Source organism: Talpa europaea (assembly GCF_964194135.1).
Source record: "Talpa europaea genome assembly, chromosome: 6".
NCBI classification, from domain to species: domain Eukaryota; kingdom Metazoa; phylum Chordata; class Mammalia; order Eulipotyphla; family Talpidae; genus Talpa; species Talpa europaea.
The window spans coordinates 43,760,456-43,780,321 of record NC_140072.1 but is presented as its reverse complement, the minus strand read 5'-3'; the positions used below and the strand labels follow the sequence as shown (position 1 = coordinate 43,780,321).

Genomic DNA, 19,866 nt, shown 5'->3' with positions numbered 1-19,866 from the left:
CCTGAGAGCTCCCGCCTGCTCCCAGTTGACAGCTGGTCACCAGGAGGGAGGTTTTTGTTCAGGGCTGAACCACTTGGAGGAGAATGGGTACTTTGCTGGCATTAATAGACTCCCAGGGCCTCAGCCTCCACCCTGCTGATCTTCAGGGTAAAATCTGAGCGTGACCCGCTGCCACTGAACCTGTCTGGGACCCCAGAGGCCCTGTGGGAAACCACATACAACAAGAGCCTTGGAGACCGGCCTGGCTTCTGCTGGAACCAATTCAAATAGGTGTTTCCACCACTATGCACTAGGCTCTGACGGACTTGCAGAAGATGGAGGCCGACTCTCCCAGGGTGACAGTCAGGGAGAAGGGAGTGTGGGTCATGATACCATCCCCACTGGGTCCTAAAAGAGTGAGAGAAAAACACAAGATGATGTACACATCTTATGAGCCATTTTCATAATTTTCCTTTCTTACATACTTCAGACTCAATTATTTTTTACTTTCATTAACATCCTAAAATTCCTGCTTTTAAGAATTTGCATAATACAGAGTGACATTTAGAACCTGCATAAAACATGCCCCCCCTTCTATGTCACCAAAAAAGGTACATGCTTCTTCCAGTTCTCATACTGACCAGGCGGTCACAGTACACATCTGCATGTGCACTGATACACATGGGGAGAGGGTACCCCCAAAGATCACCCTCCCCTCTGCCCTTACCAGGGATCCAGAACATCATCAGCCCCAGAGGCTGAGCAGGGAACCTCATTTTGAGAAGCTGACCTCAGAACATTGATAAGTCAAAGCAAGACCTGAGCTGACCTTTCATCTCAGCCCTGCCAGGGAAGGTCCTCTCCAGGGACCCACATGCAAATCCCCAGGTGGGGCAGCAGGGTGCAGAGAGCCAAAGGGAGGGTGGGGCTCTTCTCTGAGAATGTAAACAAAACTGTCTGTGTGTGGAAAGGAATAGATTCTGTCTATGGGATGCTGTTTCCTGTACCAGTATTCTAGAACTTGCTCAGATATCAAATTTATACTTCTTTTTAATAGGGTTGAGTTTCCAAAAATATTTAGTGATTTTTGTCTTTCTACGTTTTTTAAGAGGTTGTGGGGTTTGTATGTTGTTGTTTTAATTGTGATAAAACACATACGGAACAAAGAGCAGAAATCTTATATGTAACTGAATAAGAGCTTCACCGATTCACCATGTGGATGAAATTCAGCATATTTCACATACCTAGATGCCTCCTCAAGCTCTTTCGAGTCAATATCTTCTCCAAACCAAGTCAGAGCCCTTCTAACAGCAGCTTGATTTTTCCTGGATTTGATTTTCATCTAAACTGATGTCAGCATTCTTCTGATTCCAGCTTTCTTTAATATCTTTACTTACTAGTTGTCTTTACCTATTTTTCCAGACTTTAGTTCTCATTAAAGTTGCTTAAATGCAAGCCTCTTGTAAGTAATTTATGTTCCTTTTTCAATGACAATGAATCTGGAAGCCTTGTCACCTTTGAATCAGTAGACTCCACCTGTCTCTCCTGCCATGATGAGATGTGGGTGAGTGGCTATTGTAGCCTGACTGGTCAGTTTCCTCTTTTCTTCTGTTTTTCCTTATTGGTGACTATGAACAAAACAGGTAATATTGGCTGTTTGTTACTAAAACTGCACTCTGCAGGCTCAGTCAGCCAAACAGAGAAGTGAAATGGATTTAAAAACCAAAAAATGGTTTTAAAATTAACAGCATAAGCTAACACCACGCCTGCATTACCCCATAAACCCTCTCCATATCCTGACCCTGGCTGACACATCTTCATATACCCCTTGCTTGTGGACCTACATCATCATCCTATTCTAGAACAACTATTTTCTGAATTATTTTATAATCTGATTACTGCTGGTGCACATAGCCATTTATGCCTGGGTTGTTGATAGTCTGCAGAAAGGGAAAATTTATGGAATTTATTAAAACATAGTGGTATCCAACAATGAATGGTTGATACTGAGCCAAATATATGGTGAATGAATATAATTTACTAACACTAGGTGGTACCAAATTCTAATAGACCACGAGCTCTGAGCTAATTCAAACCACTTGCTGTGACACCATAGGTGCCACCAATATTAACACAGTTGAGATGCGAATATGAAAATCTGATTTTAAAAATTCTTAATTGAAGAATATGTGACTATAGCTGTCTTTTTGTCATTGTTTATAATGTTAGCTGGATTTGGAATTTTAGGTATCACAAAAATTTTTTTTAAATTTTTATAAATTTTATTTTTATATTCCCCATACAATTGCAACCCCCTTATTTTGACCCCAATCCCTCCCCTCCCCGCGCCCCCACCCCTCATAGAGTGTCTCTGGTTCATAGTTTTTGTTGATTTTGATTTTCACTTTCTTATAGTTATTCATTTTCCTGGTCTCTTATTTAAGTTTTCTAGATTCCTGCTATGAGTGAGACCATCCGGTATTTTTCTTTTTCTTGCTGCCTTATTTCACTGAGCATGAGCCCTTCCAGCGCCATCCATGTTGCTGCAAATTGCATGTGTTTATCTTTTTTGAATGCTGAGTAATATTCCATGGTGTATATGTACCACATCTTCTTGATCCAGTCATCTATTTTTGGGCATTTGGGTTGTTTCCAAAGCTTACCTATTGTAAAAAGTGCTGCTATAAACATAGGGGTGCAGGTTCCATTTGGAATTGATGTTTCTGTGTCCTTTGGGTAAATACCTAGGAGTGGAATTGCTGGATCATGTGGAAGCTCTATGTTTAGTAGGTCAAGAAATCTCCACACAACGCTCCATAGTGGTTGGACCAGTTTGCACTCCCACCAACAGTGCAGGAGAGTTCCTTTTTCTCCACAACCTCGCCAACATTTGTTGTTAGTTTTTTTAATATGTGCCATTCTCACTGGTGTGAGATGGTATCTCATGGTAGTTTTGATTTGCATTTCCCTGATTACAAGTGATGCTGAACATTTTTTCATATGCCTGTTGGCCATTTGCATTTCCTCTTCGGAGAAGTTTCTTTTTAGCTCTTCTGCCCATTTTTTGACAGGATTATTTTCTTTGTTGTTGTTGAGTTTCATCAGCTCTTTGCAGATTTTTGTGATCAGTCCTTTATCGTTAGCTTTGTGTGCAAAAATGTTCTCCCAGTCGGTGGGCTTTCTCTTTGTTGTGGTTACTGTCTCTTTTGCTGTGCTCTTTTGCTCTTTAATTTGATGTATTCCCAGCTGTTTTTCTTTGCCTTCACTATCACTGCTTTGGGTGAGGTGTCTGTAAAGATGTCTTTGAGGTGCATATCACATAGTGATAAGCCTATATTTCCTTCTTTGTATTTTATGGTTTCAGGTCTTATGTCTAGTTCTTTAATCGATTTTGAGTTGGTTTTTGTGTATGAGGTGAGGTAGTGGTCAAGCTTCATTCTTTTGCATGTAGCGACCCAGTTTTCCCAGCACCATTTATTGAACAAACTTTCTTTGTTCCAATGCATAGTCTTTGCTCCTTTGTCAAAGATTAGTTGACCATAAATCTGTGGGTTTATTTCTGGATTTTCTATTCGATTCCATTGGTCTGTGTGTCTGCTTTTGCTCCAATACCATGCAGTTTTGATGATTATGGCTTTGTAGTATAACTTGAAGTCTGGGAGTGTAATGCCTCCATTCCCTTCTTTTTTTCAGGAAAGCTTTGACTATTCAGGGTTTTTGGTGATTCCATATGAATTTCATCAATAATTGTTCTATTTCTTTGAAGAATGACATTGAAATTTTTATAGGAATAGCATTGAATCTGTTTATTGCTTTTGGTAGGATGGCCATTTTAATATGCTTATTCTTCCAATCCATGAGCAGGGGAAGTCTTTCCATTTCTTTGTATCTTCTTCTATTTCTTTTAACAGTGTTTTATAGTTTTCTTTGTATAGGTCCTTTATCTCTTTTGTTAGATTTATTCCCAAGTATTTGATTTTTTTGTTGTTTTGATAATAAAAGGGATGGTTTTTTTGATTTCTTCTTCTTCAGATTTATTGTTTGTGTATAGGAAGGCTACTGACTTTTGCGTGTTGATTTTGTATCCTGCCACTTTACTGAACTGATTGATGAGTTGAATTAGTTTTTCTGTGGAGTTTTTGGGGTTCTCTATGTATATTATCATATCACCTGCAAATAGTGACAGTTTGACTTCTCCTTTTCCTATTTGGATTCCTGTATGCCTTTCTCTTGTCTTATTGCTCTGGCTAGGACTTCTCCAGTGGTGAGAGTGGACATCCTTGTCTTGTTCCAGATCTTAATGGAAATGCTTTCAGCTTTTCACCATTGAGAATGATACCAGGGGCCTCCCCGGTGGCGCAGCGGTTGAGCACTGGGTTGCGAAGCTGCCCGCAGGCTCTGCAGCACCGGTTCGATCCCCAGCTGCTACCCTGCCACCGGAGGAGGGTCCCACATAGTGCGCAGACCTCTCCTGCCGCCCCTGCTCCCCTCAACAGTGTACTTCGGTCCTTCTGCCTTCTCTGCTCCCTGCTCTGGCTCCTGTGAATTCTCTCACCCTCCCGCGCTTCTGTCTGTACCCAATGATTGTATAAATAGATAAATCTTTTTTAAAAAAAGAGAGAGAATGATACTGGCTGTTGGCTTGTCATATATGTTTCCATATAACTGTTCATAGTAGTTACTGATTATTCTTTTGATTTCTGCTGTGTCTGTTGTGATTTCTCCTCTTTCATTTATGATCCTGTTTATTTGTGCTTTCTCCCTTTTTTCCTTTGTGAGCCTGGCTAGGGGTTTGTCTATTTTATTTATTTTTTTGAAGAACTAGCTCTTGGTTTCATTGATCTTTAAGATTATTTTTTTTAGTTTTGATTTCATTTATTTCTGCTTTGGTTTTTATTATTTCTTTTCTTTTATTGGTTTTGGGGTTTTTTTGTTGTTCTTTTTCTTGATCTTTGAGCTTCGAGATTAGGTTGTTTCTTTGAGTTCTTTCTTGTTTCTTGATGTGAGCCTCTATTGCTATATATTCTCCTCTTATTACTGCTTTTGCTGCATCCCATACATTTAGGAAATTGGTGTCCTCCTTGTCATTCAATTCAAAGAATTTTTTAATTTCTTCTTTCATCTCCTCGTTAGTCCAGTGGTCTTCCAGTAGTGTGGGTTTCAATCTCCATGAGGTAGGAGAGTACCTTGCCTTCTTTTATGGTTTATTTCTAGTTTGATGCCTTCGTGTCAGAAAAGATGGTTGGTATGATTTCAGTGTGGGTATATCGGTTGATGACTGTCTTGTGTCCCAGTAAGTGATCGATCCTGGAGAACGATCTGTGTGCCCTTGAGAAAAATGTGTACTCATATTTTTTTGGGTTTAGTGTTCTATAGATGTCTATTAAGCCCAAGCTCTCTAGATCCTTATTTAGAGCTTTAGTGTCTTTACTTATTTTTTGTCTCGATGATCTACCCATTGTTGATAGTGGTGTGTTTAAGTCTCCCACTACGTATGTGTTTTCTCTGATGTCTGTTTTCAGAGATGACAATAGTTGTTTGATATATTTGGGTGCTCCTTTGTTTGGTGAATATATGTTAATGAGTATTATTTCTTCTTGAAATATTGTCCCCTTGATCATAAGGTAGTGACCATTGGGGACTCTTTTTATCTTTTTGAGTTTGAAATCTGTTTTATCTGATATGAGTATAGCTGTTCCTGCCTTCTTTTTTGGTCCATTTGCTTGTAGGATTGTTTTCCATCCTTTAACTTTGAGTCTATTTTTATCTTTTGTAGCTAAATGTGTTTCCTGGAGACAGCAAAAGGTTGGATTTTGTTTCTTAATCCAGGCTGCAACTCTGTGTCTTTTTATTGAAGAGTTTAGTCCATTTACATTTAGAGTTAGTATTGATATGTTAGCATCTGTATTTGCCATTGTGTTTGTCTTTCCTTTGATTTCATTTATTTATTCTTTTAATAACTTTTTTTTTTACCTTCTTTTGTTGTTATTCGTCCCTCTGAGGTTCTGGCTTTAGGACTCCTTGTAGTGTTTTTTGCAGTGGGGGTTTAGTCGTAATGAAATTCCAGAGTTTCTGTTTGTCTGGGAAGGTCCGTATTCTTTCTTCATAGAGGAAAGAGAGCTTTGCAGGATAGAGTATTCTTGGTTGGCATCTGTTTTCTTGGAGTCTGTTGACTATGTCCCTCCACTCTCTCCTTGCCTGTAGTGTTTCTTCGGAGAAGTCTGATGTCAGCCTGATTGGTTTTCCTTTGAATGTTATCTGTTTCTTCCCTCTTATCAGCTTCATTATTTTTTCCTAGTCTTGGATTCTTGGGAGCTTTACTTTTACGTGTCTTGCTGTATTTTTCCTTTCATCATGGAAGTTTAGTGTTCTTCTTGCTTCTTGTATATCAATTTTCAGCTCCTTCTTCACATTTGGGAAGTTCTCTTCAATTATTTCCTTAAATATTTTCTCTGTTCCTACATCTCTCTCCTCTCCTTCTGGGATTCATATAACTCTTATATTTCCTTTCCTCATGGAGTCAGATAGTTCCCAAGTCTTTCTTCAGTCTTTTTCCTTCGTACTTCTCTTTCCTTTTCTGTTTTAGTTCTTTTTATTTCTGTGTCTTCAAGAGTACTCATTATTTCTTGCATTTCATCTATTCTGTTTTCATTGCTTTTCCCAGAGTTCTTTTGCGCCTCCATTAATTCTTTGATCTCCTGCATTTCTTTTACTTCCCTCTTTAGGGACTCAATTTCATTCTTCAGATCGTTAATTATTTTTCCCTTATCATTGTTTTCCTTTATGACTTCTGTCAGTTTTTTAATCATGGCAATTTTAAATTCTCTTTCTGGAAGGCTCAGAAGTTCTTCCATGTTACTGTTGTTGCAATCTTGTAGGTGGTTTTCTTTTTGTGGTGTGCTTTTTTCCTGAGGAGTTGCTGGGTTGCATGTAGTTTCTCTACTCCCTACTGCCTGTTTTCTAATTTGCAGTATTCCTTGTGACACTGTGTTGCTGCTACTGGCCGGCTTCTTGGGCGAACATCCCAGCTCACCTCCGGTTCCTCTGGGAGTCTTCTGCTGGTTTCAAGCAGTCTGTAATGAAGAAAGGTCCCTGTTCTAAAATGCCGATGTGGGGGACATGCTCCCCTGCACACCCGGTCTGCCCCGGCGGTGGGTGCCGCTCCCCTCTGGGCTCGGTCTGCAGGCCAGAAGGGGCCTGGCATAGGCGAGCCTCCCAGCTCACCTCTGGCTCCTCTGGGAACCTTCTGCTGGTTTCAAACAGTCTCCACCAAAGAAAGTTCCCTGCTCCAAAATGCCGATGCGGGAACGCTCCCCTGCATGCCTGGTCTGCCCCAGTGGTCCACAAGAAATTTTTTATGCAGTCAAAATTTATGTAACTATCTCCTATGTTTAACCCCCCTATTGTTCCTCACTTCTTCTTTTCTCTCTGAACTTATACCTGCCATTACTTTATTCTCCCTGATAAATTTTTTATAGAATTTCAATTAATTTGTGTCTTCTAGTGGTTAATTTCCTGTGTTTACTTTTTAAAAAATATTTACCTTCATTTCTGACTGGTAATCTTATTCAGAATTTTAAATTTCCTTGATTTTTGAAGGGGAACAAAAATCGGTCAGTCCCAAAATATGTTCTTGCATTTGTACCATCCTGGCTAGCAGGGGCTTCACACTGTTAAAGGGTGCACCTTCGAAGAGTTGGTCATCTATATGCACAAAGGCAAAGACAGCATACTCTTAGTGGTGAAGACCTTTCCATGTTTAGAGGCAGAGAGAAGAAAGACCCTATAGGAGTGGTCTTGATGGAGACAGGAGAGGAGTCAGTGTGTGAGGCTGTGCACTTGCTGAGTCTGATCCATAGCAGACCAGAGCACCTAGTCTGAATTTGCATATTTTTAAGCTTTGGTACTAAAAGGAACTCCAAATTGGGAAGTTTTTGGAATACTAATTCATAATTGAATGCAGGTAGAAATAACATGTTTGAAAACCTATCAAAACTCTCTCTCTCTCCACACACACACACACACACACACACACACACACTCTCTCTCTCTCTCTCTCTCTCTCTCTCTCTCTCTCTCTCTCACAAACACACATGCAGATGTACCTTACAAATTGCTGTCCCTTCATCGATCTTCTTGACATTTGGGTTTGTGTAATCAGGCCCATGACACAAATTTCTACCATGGATGTTCTCTAACCTGAAACTATTGTATGCAAAGATGCCTTCTGTGCAGCAATGTTCCTTCTCATCAGGTAAATTTTCACAGTGTGTGTGAGATATGTGTGGTATTGAAAAACTGTTTGTGATAAAAACCGCCTGGGATCATTTTGTCAAATATGGTAAAACTCATTAACTAAACTGTTTTTCAATATGACATTAGTTTATATTTCAAGTGTCTTAATTGGGCACCAAAAATTATTATGAAAAGCAGATAAGTCCATGGGAAACAATCATAAAGACACAATCATGCACTGAAATCCTTCTTGGTATAAAAAGTATTAATACAGGATCCTGGTTCTATTAATCCCAAAGGTGGTTGTGTCAGGAAGTAACCTACAAAGAGCAGTTCGAATCTTGTAAGTAGATGAACGAGGGATAACTGAGTCTGATAATCAGCACAGAATATTCCTTCTGAGGGTGAGAGGAGATCCGTGTGCATCCTATGACAATCCAGACAGGAAAGGAAGTTGTCCTGTCACTCTTCTCCCTGCTTCAACTACCAGTTACCCTCTCATTGTAGTGCACCTGGTACAGGCAATATCTGGGGCAGTGATTCAAAATGGAGATTATAGATTCTGGGTTTCAATGCCCCTAGGCCAGAGACCTGAATTGCACCCGAGAATGGTCCCAGAAGCCTCATATTCCACCCCTAGTTCCAGCTGCACTTTCCCTGGGGGAAAGTCTCCTTTCCCCAAAGCAGGTTGATTTCCATGGAGCTGAGGCCCACACAGTAGGATTCGCTGGTCTAGAGATAAATATGTTCTTGAAATATGAAATCCCGGGCCTCTCTGGTAGCGCAAGGAGTTAAGATGCAACCTATGAAGGTGTCCGCAGCCACTGCAGCACAAGTTCAATCCCCAGCCAGGGAGGTACCCACATGGCACGGCAAACCTCTCCTGTCGCGCCTGCTGCTCCCCTCAGCAGTGTTTTCAGTCAATCATCCAGTACTGTTCACCACTCTGTCTCTGGTGAATCCCCTCACCCCCCACAACTCTGGCCTGTACCCCAGTTCTTGCATGCATGAAATATTAAATCTTTAAAAAAAGGAAATATGAAAACTTGTATTTACTTCAAATTACCATGTTATTTGAATGCTCAAAAAGGAAATATTTTGAGTAAGTGTTGTCATTGTGCTGTGACTGAGAGTAACTTTGAGAATGTTTTCCCAACCATGAGTGGAGAAGATAGTTTAAGTAATGAAGGAGTAGGAAATTGAGAATATGGCAAAATATCAATTTAACAAAATGACCAAATTTATGCTATAGAAATCATACCAAACTGATAAATTCCATTACTTTTTCCTTTTCTGGCAAAATGTGTCTGTGTCGTTGTATGTTTATGAGGCTGACTACATGTCACTGACCAATGCAGGCCAGGCAGGGAACATCCAAGCAATTGTCCCTTTCACCATAAGGGGCTGTTCCCAGTTCCAGCCCACCCACGCTCCCTGCCCTGTTCCAGGCCGATGCTGTGCACTGACAGGGCTTCACAGCTGGTGTCTCTGGTGGCCTGAGACACTCATGGTCCAGAGCTCTCCACCACCTTCCTCTTACACACACTCAGAGTCTTCTCTGACTGCTCATGAGACAAAAGTCAACTGTGTGGGCATCTGGTCCAGGCCATGAGGGAGGTTTTTGTTCGGGCCTCAACCACTGTGGGAGGAGTATGTGTACCCTGCAAGCAGTAATAGACTCCAACATCCTCAGCCTCCACCCTGCTGATCTTCAGGGTGAAATCTGTGCCTGACCCGCTGCCACTGAACCTGTCTGGGACCCCAGAGGGCCTATTGGAAACCTTATAGATCAGGCGCCTTGGAGACTGGTCTGGCTTCTGCTGGAACCAATTTATATACGTGTTTCCATCACTATGTACGAGGCTCTGACTGGCCCTGCAGGAGATGGAGACCTGCTCCCCAGGGACGACGGGCAGGGAGAGTGGCGTCTGGGTCAGCACAACCTCCCCACTGGATCCTGAAGAAAGGAGAGAAAAGTGACAAGTGAAGACAAGTATTATCAGTCATTTTTATTATTTCAAGTCTGTTATTCATTTAGGCTAAAATACTGCTTTGTTTTACTATCAATATTTGAGGTATATATTTCCACACCAAAACCATGAACTCACAATAAATAACCTGTGGAAAGAGACTCTACACTTTGCCTGTCATCTCTAGACAGTGTCCCTAAGGTACAGATGCTTCATATAGTCGCACATCTCAGCACCACTTTCTCTTAAGGACAAGGCACACACACCTAACACAGAGATGGAATACACATGGGGACAGACAGCCCCAGAGCTCAGGCTCCCTACCCTGTGCTCCATTCTCCTCTCCCCTCTGCCTTACCTGGGGTCCAGAGCATCAGCAGCCCCATGAGCTGAGCAGGGAACCTCATTCTGAGAGGGTGACCTGATGAGCCCTGTCGGGTGAGATCAGTTTGCAGCTGTTGTTTTATGTCAGTCCTGAAGGTGCAGGTCCTCCCTAGGGATCCGCATGCAAATGCCCTGCTGGGAGTAGGGGGTGGAGAGAACCCAGGGGAGACAGGAGGGTTTCATAGGGGCACAGTGAGTGTCCTGTCTTTCATCAGTCTCATGGAAACTGAAAGAAACATTTGTTTATCCACAAGACAAGAAAGATCAGATTCTGCAAGTTTATTTTTTTATATTTTTTTTACAGATTTCTTTTTTTTTTAATAGAGGCATGTTTTTATTTATTTATTTGTTTGTTTGTTTGTTTATACATGCACTGGGTACAGTCAGAAGTGCGGGAGGGTGAGAGAATTTACCAGGGCCAGAGAGGGGAGCAGAACAGGCAGAAGAACCGAAGTACACTGCTGAGGGGAGCAGCGGGCAGCAGGAGAGGTCTGCGCGCCATGTGGGACCCTCCTCCAGTGGCCGGGGAGCAGCCAGGGATCGAACCGGGGTCGCAGAGGCCACGGGCAGCTTCGCAACCCAGCGCTCAACTGCTGCGCCACTGGGGAGGCCCAAAGATTTCTTTTTTTTTTTTTTCTTTTTTTTTTTTTAAACTTTTTTTTTTTTTTATAGAGGCATGTTTTTATTTATTTATTATATTTGTTTGTTTGTTTTGTTTATACATGCGCTGGGTACAGTCAGAAGCGCGGGAGGGTGAGAGAATTCACCAGAGCCAGAGTGGGGAGCAGAGCAGGCAGAGGGACTGAAGTACACTGCTGAGGGGAGCAGCGGGTGGCAGGAGAGGTCTGCGCACCATGTGGGATCCTCCTCCGGTGGCCGGGGAGCAGCCGGGGATCGAACCGGCGCCGCAGAGGCCGCAGGCAGCTTCGCAACCCAGCGCTCAACCGCTGCGCCACCGGGGAGGCCCAAGATTTCTTTATTTATGCATACAAGAGCTAGAGTACAGGCCAGAGATGCGGGAGTGAGAGGATTCACCAAAGACAGAGCGGGGAATAGAACAGCCAGATTGAATACACTGCTGAGGTGAGCAACAGGCGAGTCAGGAGAGATCTGCTGCGCATGAGGGTTGCTCCCTGGCTGGCCGGGGATAGAACTCATGCTGCAGAGGCTTCAGAATGCTTCACAGTGCGATGCTCAACCCCTTGGGCCACCAGGGAGGCTCTGCAAGTTTATTTGTTAACTCTGTCAGATCGAAGGACCTAGTACACTGATCTCCATAGGTATATTGAAGTCAGAAGACCCTGACAAGGAGAATAAACTTTCTTTCTTAGAGAGACCAAATAGACTTGTTTAAGAAGAAAGAACAAAAAAAGTTTTATCTTAGTGAATGCCAAATTTAGGGCAGCCAGTTGTTAAAGTCTGTTGAACTCTGTCATCCTTACACACTGTAGTCATAATAGATTAATTTAAGAAATTTCTGGAGGGAACTAGCCCTTGGGGGAATGGAACTAAGTAAATAAGAAATTATATGTGTGTGTATGTGTGTATGTATGATAAGAAGCAAACAAACATGAAAGTAACACAAGCCTGACCATGTCTGAATCTGGCCGTGCACACAGGCCACGGGTGGTGGAGAGGACGCAGGTGGAGAATGACTCGCATGAGGTCCTGAGGGAGGAGACCCCTGCGTCTCCAGTCCTGACCACGGTCCCTGAGGGAGGACAGACAGTGACAGTGCTCCTCTTCTGGTTCCCATCCTCAAATATGAAGTTGACACTGGACAACGTGAAGAGACAGGACCCCCCTGAGCAGGTGATGCTTTGTTTATATTTGGGTGCTAGTAGTCACCTCCCGTGTGGCCATCTCTTCTGAAAGCACATTTACCCCAGCCCCTTTTCTCTGTATGTCTCTTTAGAATTGTCAATAAGGGGTCCTCACTGAGCTTTGAAGAGGAGAGGATTCATTCCTGTCCATCACAATTGCAGTTCTGGAGAGTCACCTGGAGAGGAGCAGCAGAGTCTAGGGCTTCAGCGCCCTGCCCTGGACTTTATAGAGAGGTCTGAGGACCACAATAGCAGGCAACTTATCCACTCAGTGATGCTGTGCTCTGGTGTCCTGGACAGAGACAGAGAACCCCATGTCTGGTGTTTGCTTCCCTGAACACATGCCCCAAGATCATGACAGAATTGTAATTTAATCTCTACCTCCCTCTATTAAAACAATTCTAGACAAGACAGAATAGGGAGAAAAAGTGCAAAAGACATATCAGGGATGGGGTTATTATCTGAAATCCACAGGTAATTCTTAGAACAAACACCTCAATAAAAATTGGGGCAATTTCCTTAGCAGACCCCTCACTCAAGTGATACACAGTTGACTCACGAGCAAGTGAAGAGATGGGCCACATGTCACATCATCTGGAAATGCAAAGGAAATCCACAGTAGCCCCCACGGTACTCCCTCTGGGATGTCTGACTCTAGAACAGTGACACTTCATCACAACATCATCTGCCACTGAGTTGTGACTCCAGGGACTGTCTCACACATCACTGCGGGAACGCAAATTGTTATCATCACTTGGGACCACAGGGTACTGATTTTCTACAAGATAAGCACACTCCTGCATGTCATCCAGTAACTGGACTCCTTCGCATTTCCCCCAAAGGGTTAAACATCCACATTACACCCGACCTCAGAGCTTACGGTACATTACTCATAAATTAAGAATTTGGGAGCGTCCAGCTATCCTCCATGGGGTGGTGAATGTATAAATAAACTGTTGCTCATCCAGACAATGGATCACTGCTCAGCACTAAATGGTCCCCACCACGATATTTGAGGGAGTCCCCGATGTCATATCATCATGACAGGTGACGATGTGAGGAGGGGTCACTGTCTATAGTCAGGCATCCTAGGGGGTGACTGTGTGCTGCTGATGATTTAATTTGTGATTCCTGAATAGTCAAAAAAAAAAAAAAAGACATGGAAGAAACTTAATTTTAAGGGCAAAAATCAGGCTGAAAAATGTGCATACATGTGAAGGACATTCAGGGGAAGGGGACACAGTGGGGACAGTAATGACGTCAAGGGCTGTGGGGGGATGAAGAGGTGGAGCACGAAGGAATATGAAACAGTGAAGCTGCTCTGTGGACACTGTCATGGGGGCACACGCCCTTGTCAACTGCAAACTGTTAGCCTGTGCAGGAGCCGGGGCGGGTCCTCTTCTAATCTGAGGGTTCAGGGTCTACAGCTGGAACATCTGCACACCTGCTGGGGAGATGAGGTCTGTGTGGGAGGAGGGTGTTATGGGAAAATCCTTATGCTCAATTTCTAGGAGCCTTAATCATCTGTGTGTGTGTGTGTGTGTGTATTTTATTTTAAAAACTTCTTACTGAAACTACAGTGGCTCCCTACCACTATGACCTCATCAGGTCATCGGCAGACAGCTGAGGTGTCATCAGCTCTGTCTTTATTGAATTCATAGAGACACTGTTTTCTCTGTGCTGCTGGGCCAAGAGGGAAAGAGAGTTAGGGACAAAGAGCCACCTACTCCTTCTACCAACCCATTCAGTCCTTCGAAGTGAGACTCCATCTGAGATGTGCTCTTAGCAGATAGAAGCAGCATTGAAAGCAACTGGGCTGCCCAGCCTAAAGCAGCTGCTCCCTGGGTGGTTTTTGTTCAGGCTTGTGTCACTGTGGGAGGGATACTATTCCACTGCTGACAGAAGTAAGTGGCCGCATCTTCAGGCTCCAGGCTGCTGATGGTGAGAGTGAAATCTGTCCCAGATCCACTGCCACTGAAGCGGGATGGGACCCCGGGCTGCAAATTGGATGCACGGTGGATCAGGAGCTTAGGAGCTTTGCCTGGTTTCTGCTGATACCAGTTTAGATAACTGTAAACACTCTGACTGGCCCGGCAAGAGATGGTGACTCTGTCTCCCAGAGATGCAGACACGGAGGGTGGAGACTGGGTCATCTGGATGTCACACTTGGCCCCTGGGATGGAAACAGAAAACACAGCCACACTGTCATCCTGTCATCAGAGGACTTCCTTGTGGGCCAAGGGTCCCGCCCACCCAGGGCTGAACAACTCACCTGGGAGCCAGAGCAGCAGGAGGCTGAGGAGCTGAGCGGGGGCCCTCATGTCCACGCTGGGTCCTGCCTGGACTGACCTTCTGGTGCTGTGACAGACTATAATATAATGCAGGGAGGGTCTGTGCTCTGGGAACATGCAAATGAGCAGGGGCGGGGCAGTGGGCACAGCTGCAGGGGCTGATCATTTTCCTGCAGAGAAAGCATTTTTGCCTGAAGAACACAGGACAGAATCAGTTACTGTCCTGTGGGTGGAGTATCTTTGGTCTCAATATTTAGGAAAAGCTTCACTTCTTATTCTCCATGTAATACAGATCCTTTCAAATGTAACATTCAGTGAAATTGTGTTTTAATTTTCAAGTGGATATGTGCTTAAGGCTACTCAGGTTTCCTTTTCACTCTGGTTCCCTGATCTTGCTGGAGTGAAAATTATCATTACTGCCAACCAGATGCAGTGAGGTGGGAGGACAATGCAGAGTGTGGCCGTGAGGAGTTGTGAGAGCCCAGATACTGAGCATCCTCCCTGCTGACCTCATCTCCAGCTAAGCCTTGTGTCTCTGCACTGTCTGAGGCCCTGTCCCACCATGTCTGCCTCAGCACCAAGCTCAGGGTGTTCTCCCCAATATCTGACAGTCTCCTCCCTCCCCAGCGCTGTGTCATTACACAGACCCAAGCAGAAGGCCTGGTCTCCCTGAATTGTTGCTCACGTCCTTCCCCAGGTGCTCCCTTCTGAGCTGAAGTCCTCCCAGACCAACTCCTCAGTGATCCCTGGAGTCTACTGTGTTCCTCCATCTGCATGTTCATCAGTCACCAAATATCCCCCAGGTGTTGAGACAGCAGCTCTTGGTGCTGGAGCAGGGAGTTGGAACCCAGGTAGAGTAAGGAGACTGTGTAGAGGAAGGTGAAGGGAGATACTGCACTGAGTTTGGAGTTCATACAGTATAGACTGATCTTCGTTAAGGGAATGAGGAGTGTATAGCATGAAGTGTGGAGGAGAGTGGGTGAGGAGGGTGTCCCCACATGGAGAGCTGGATCTGTTTGCTGGTGCAGAGCAATGAACGGGATGAGATGAGGAGCATCGTGTGTCTTTGATGCTCGCCCACTCCCCCAATATAGTCACAGATTCTTTCTTCATTAAAGAGCATGTCCCTGGATTGGAACGTGGGCGAGTATAAGCACCAATCCTGACTCAGTCCTGGACCACTGGGATCGAGCCTGTAGTTGCTGTGAGTTGCAGAGAGGACAGCAGGGAGTGGCGTGGATGGAGATGGAGGCAGAGACAGCCCTGCACTGTGTGTGACAGGTCAAGGAGCCCCAGACTCCGAGGTGGCTGCAAAGACAGGAACCGTGTCCCCAGCACTCGGGGACGCCTGTCTGTGTCCCGTGTCCCATGTCATCTGTGTGGCCAGCTCTTGTGACCTAGAGAATGTTCTTTCATCTTTAGTGTCTTTGTTTCCAAGTGCATCTAAACATGTCCATTCAAAGCATCACCCTCCTATGCGGAGCTGAGGATCTTCTATGTGTGAACAAACTGTGACATGCAGGATAGTGCAGCTCGTTGACAGCTGGACCATGGCTGCTTTAGGGTCCTGTGATGAATTTATGAAAACGTGTGTGTGTGTGGGGGGGGAACTGTGTTTGTGAATGTTTCGGATCCTTTCTCTGTACTTACTCTTTTTTTTTTTTTGTTTTTTTAGAGGCATGTTATTTATTTATTTATTTATTTATTTGTTTGTTTGTTTGTTTGTTTGTTTGTTTTGTTTATACATGCACTGGGTACAGTCAGAAGCGCGGGAGGGTGAGAGAATTCACCAAAGCCAGAGCGGAGAGCAGAGCAGGCAGAAGGACCGAAGCACACTGCTGAGGGGAGCAGCGGGCGGCAGGAGAGGTCTGCGCGCCATGTGGGACCCTCCTCCAGTGGCCGGGGAGCAGCCGGGGATCGAACCGGCGCCGCAGAGGCCGCGGGCAGCTTCGCAACCCAGCGCTCAACCGCTGCGCCACTGAGGAGGCCCCTCTCTGCACTTACTCTTGATTAAGATCATGCTCCATCTTACATTTGTGACTAATATTTTTAAAATTTTTAATTCAGTTTAGGTTATGGTTTTTAATGGCTCCAACTAAAAAATTGTTTTTAAAAATGTATGAAATAGACTATCATTTCTTACTTTTCTGATTTACACAACACTTGGCCTACATCATTTATGACACTCTAAGCATGGATTTTAAACAGATCACGTCACAGTAAAAATAAATAAATAAATAACTTTCATACATAAAGTGTTGTTGCCCATTCCATGATTAAACTATTTAGCTTAAGATTGTAGGATCAGGGGCTTCCCATGTGGCACAACGGGGATTGAGCTGTGAAGCTGTCCGCAGCCTCTGCAGTGCGGTTCGAATCCTGGCCAGCCAGGGAGCAATCCACGTTGTACAGGAGACCTCTCCTGTCTCGCCTGCTGCTCCCCTCGGCAGTGTACTTCCGTCCTTCTGCCTGTTCTGCTCCCTGCTCTGGCTCTGGGGAATTCTCTCACCCTCCTGTGCTACTGGCCTGTACCCCAGTTCTTATTTAAATAAATAAATCTTTAAAAAAAAAGGATTGTAAGATCATTTGTCAAATACTTAGACACAATTAGCAGAACCCAAAATACGCATTGCGGTTAAATAGCAAGTGTGAACAGGAAGAGTAAATAAGATCTGTGTATTCAAACACTGAAAATCCCAAGTGGTAGGTTTAAGAAAACACTCACTCCATCGCCCTGTGTGTCACTAGTGCCACCTTTCTCCCACGTGTCCTTGTGGCCCCATGGCACCAGCCTGTGTTAAGGGCAGCACCTGCGTGGAGCCAGCAGTCCTGGTGCTGTGTGTCCTGCTGGTCCCGGTGTTCAGTCTCCCATGGCGGCAGGGCTGTGAGTCCTGCCATGTGGTCAGGCTTAAGCAGTGGCCTCCTTACAGGCCCTGCAGGTCAGGGTGTTAGGGGAAAGGTGGGGAAGAACAGGGAGGGGCTGATCCCGTGATGCCGGGAACGTTGCAAGACCTTGGATTCTCACTCTGGGTGAAGTGGAATGTGGGAAGAGTTGAGCAGAGAAGCATGAGTTACATTTACAAAGATCCTCTGGGGCTGACTGGAGACTAGGCTCGGGGTGGCCAGGGGAGAGACTGGTGGCCTTGGAGGAGGGTGTGGCCATGGTCCAGATGAGGGATGAGGGAGATTTTCCTGACCCCCACAGATCAGCAGTCTCTCAGCACCACATCTCTATCCCATTGTCTGATTTATATTAGGACTGATTTATATCAGGATTTATATTAGGACATTTCCTGACATTATCTATACATTTCCTTTTACACACTATTGTTTCCTGTGGGCCCCCTCCTCCTGCCACAGGGGATCTGCCACACACCACTGGTGGGAATTTAAGCTGGTGTAGTCACTTTGGATCACTGTTTTCTGGTTTCTTACAACATTAAACATACACTTAACCATCTAGTCCAGCAGTGATTGGACTCTCTGGTATTTTCCCAAAAGGGTTTGGCCAGATGTTCACATACAACCTGCACACAATGTTTATAGCATTTTATTCCTAAATACCAAAATTGGAAGCCTGCAAGGTGACGTTCAGTAGATGTGAAATGTATACATCAACGGAGACACATCCAGACAATGGAATATTAATCGACACTGAATAAGAATGAGCTAATATGTCCTGAAATGACATGGACACAAATGAAATGCTCATTTAAGTGCAGAAGCCAATCTGAAACAGGCTGTGATTCCATCTAAGGGGATTCTGGAAAAGGGAACTTTAAGGGGGCAGTGAAAACAGCAGTGAAGTTTGGGTTTTAGGAGTGGGTGGGACAACAGATGCAACACAGAGAAATGTTAGGGCAGTGATCTTACTCTTTGTGATGGTGCAAAGGTGAGTACATATCCTTGTCATTGTCCTTATTCTAAACTGTCCTTAGAATATACAATGCCAATAGTAAGCCCCCTTATTAATTATGGATAGTGGGTTTGAGAAGAGGCAATGGAGGTTCATTAGTATAAAAGTTCTAGTCTGATATGGGATGTTCAGTGTTGGAAAGAAGGGAATCCCTTTTACCAGAAACTTCCAATCACCTTCAACTAATTTGCATACAAGAGCAGCTCTCAGCAAATGGGGCACCAGGAGGAGCAGCTGGGGCAGCCCAGCCTCACACAGCAGCTCCCTGGGTGGTTTTTGCTCAGGCTTATACCATTGTGGGAGGATAGCTTTTACCCTGCTGACAGTAGTAAGTGGCAGCATCTTCAGGCTCCAGGCTGCTGATGGTGAAAGTGAAATCTGTCCCAGACCCACTGCCACTGAAGCGGGATGGGACCCCAGGCTGCACACTGTTTGCATAACCGATCAGGAGCTTAGGAGCTTTCCCTGGTTTCTGCTGATACCAGTGTAAATTACTGTAAACAGTCTGACTGGCCCGGCAGGAGATGGTGACTCTGTCTCCCAGAGATGCAGATAAGGAGGATGGAGACTGGGTCATCTGGATGTCACACCTGGCCCCTGAAATAGAAAGACAAAATACAGCAACACTGTCATCCTGTCATAAGAGGACTTCCCTGAGGGCCAGGGGTCCTGCTACCTGGGGCTGCTCAACTCCTGGTGTTTCCTTCCTCACCTGGGAGCCAGAGCAGCAGGAGGCTGAGGAGCTGACCAGGGGCCCTCATGTTCATGCTGGGTCCTGCCTGGACTGACCCTCAGGGGCTGGGGCAGACTATGAATAGTGTGGAGGGAGGGGCTGTGCTCTGGGAACATGCAAATGAGCAGGGGCGGGGCAGCGGACACAGCTGCAGGGGCTGATCTCAGCAGCACAGAAGCAGGGACTCCCCACTCACCAGGTCCCAGCAGGGCAGCACAAATCTGTGTGCAGAGAAAATACTGCTCACTGGAGAGGACAAGACAAACTCCTCTACTGTCTTATGAGTGTTGTGATCTTCAGTCTCTTCAAGAATCAGGGCAAGTTTTTTCCCCATAACTCCATATAGTACCTTAAGCCACTTAAAAAAATTGTACAGGATTTTTAAGTTTGATCATGTGGAAATTAGAGGAGGCCAAAATTGGCAGATTTGCTGAATATTGGGCCAAGAGGAGTAGGGGTGTCTGCTCCTGAAGAACTTAACTATACTCGAAGTCATGCGGCCTTCTGACTCTAGCACCATTTGTGCCCGTGATCT

General features: G+C 44.7%; 1 gene segment (V, D, J or C); it reads right to left on the bottom strand.

The window, feature by feature from the left end:
* Nucleotides 1–14,247: 14,247 nt before the first annotated feature.
* Nucleotides 14,248–14,712, bottom strand: LOC311171751 (immunoglobulin kappa variable 1-39-like). The segment is given in 2 exons: nucleotides 14,664–14,712; nucleotides 14,248–14,564 (listed from the first exon to the last, which is right to left on the bottom strand).
* Between the last annotated feature and the right edge of the window lie 5,154 nt (nucleotides 14,713–19,866).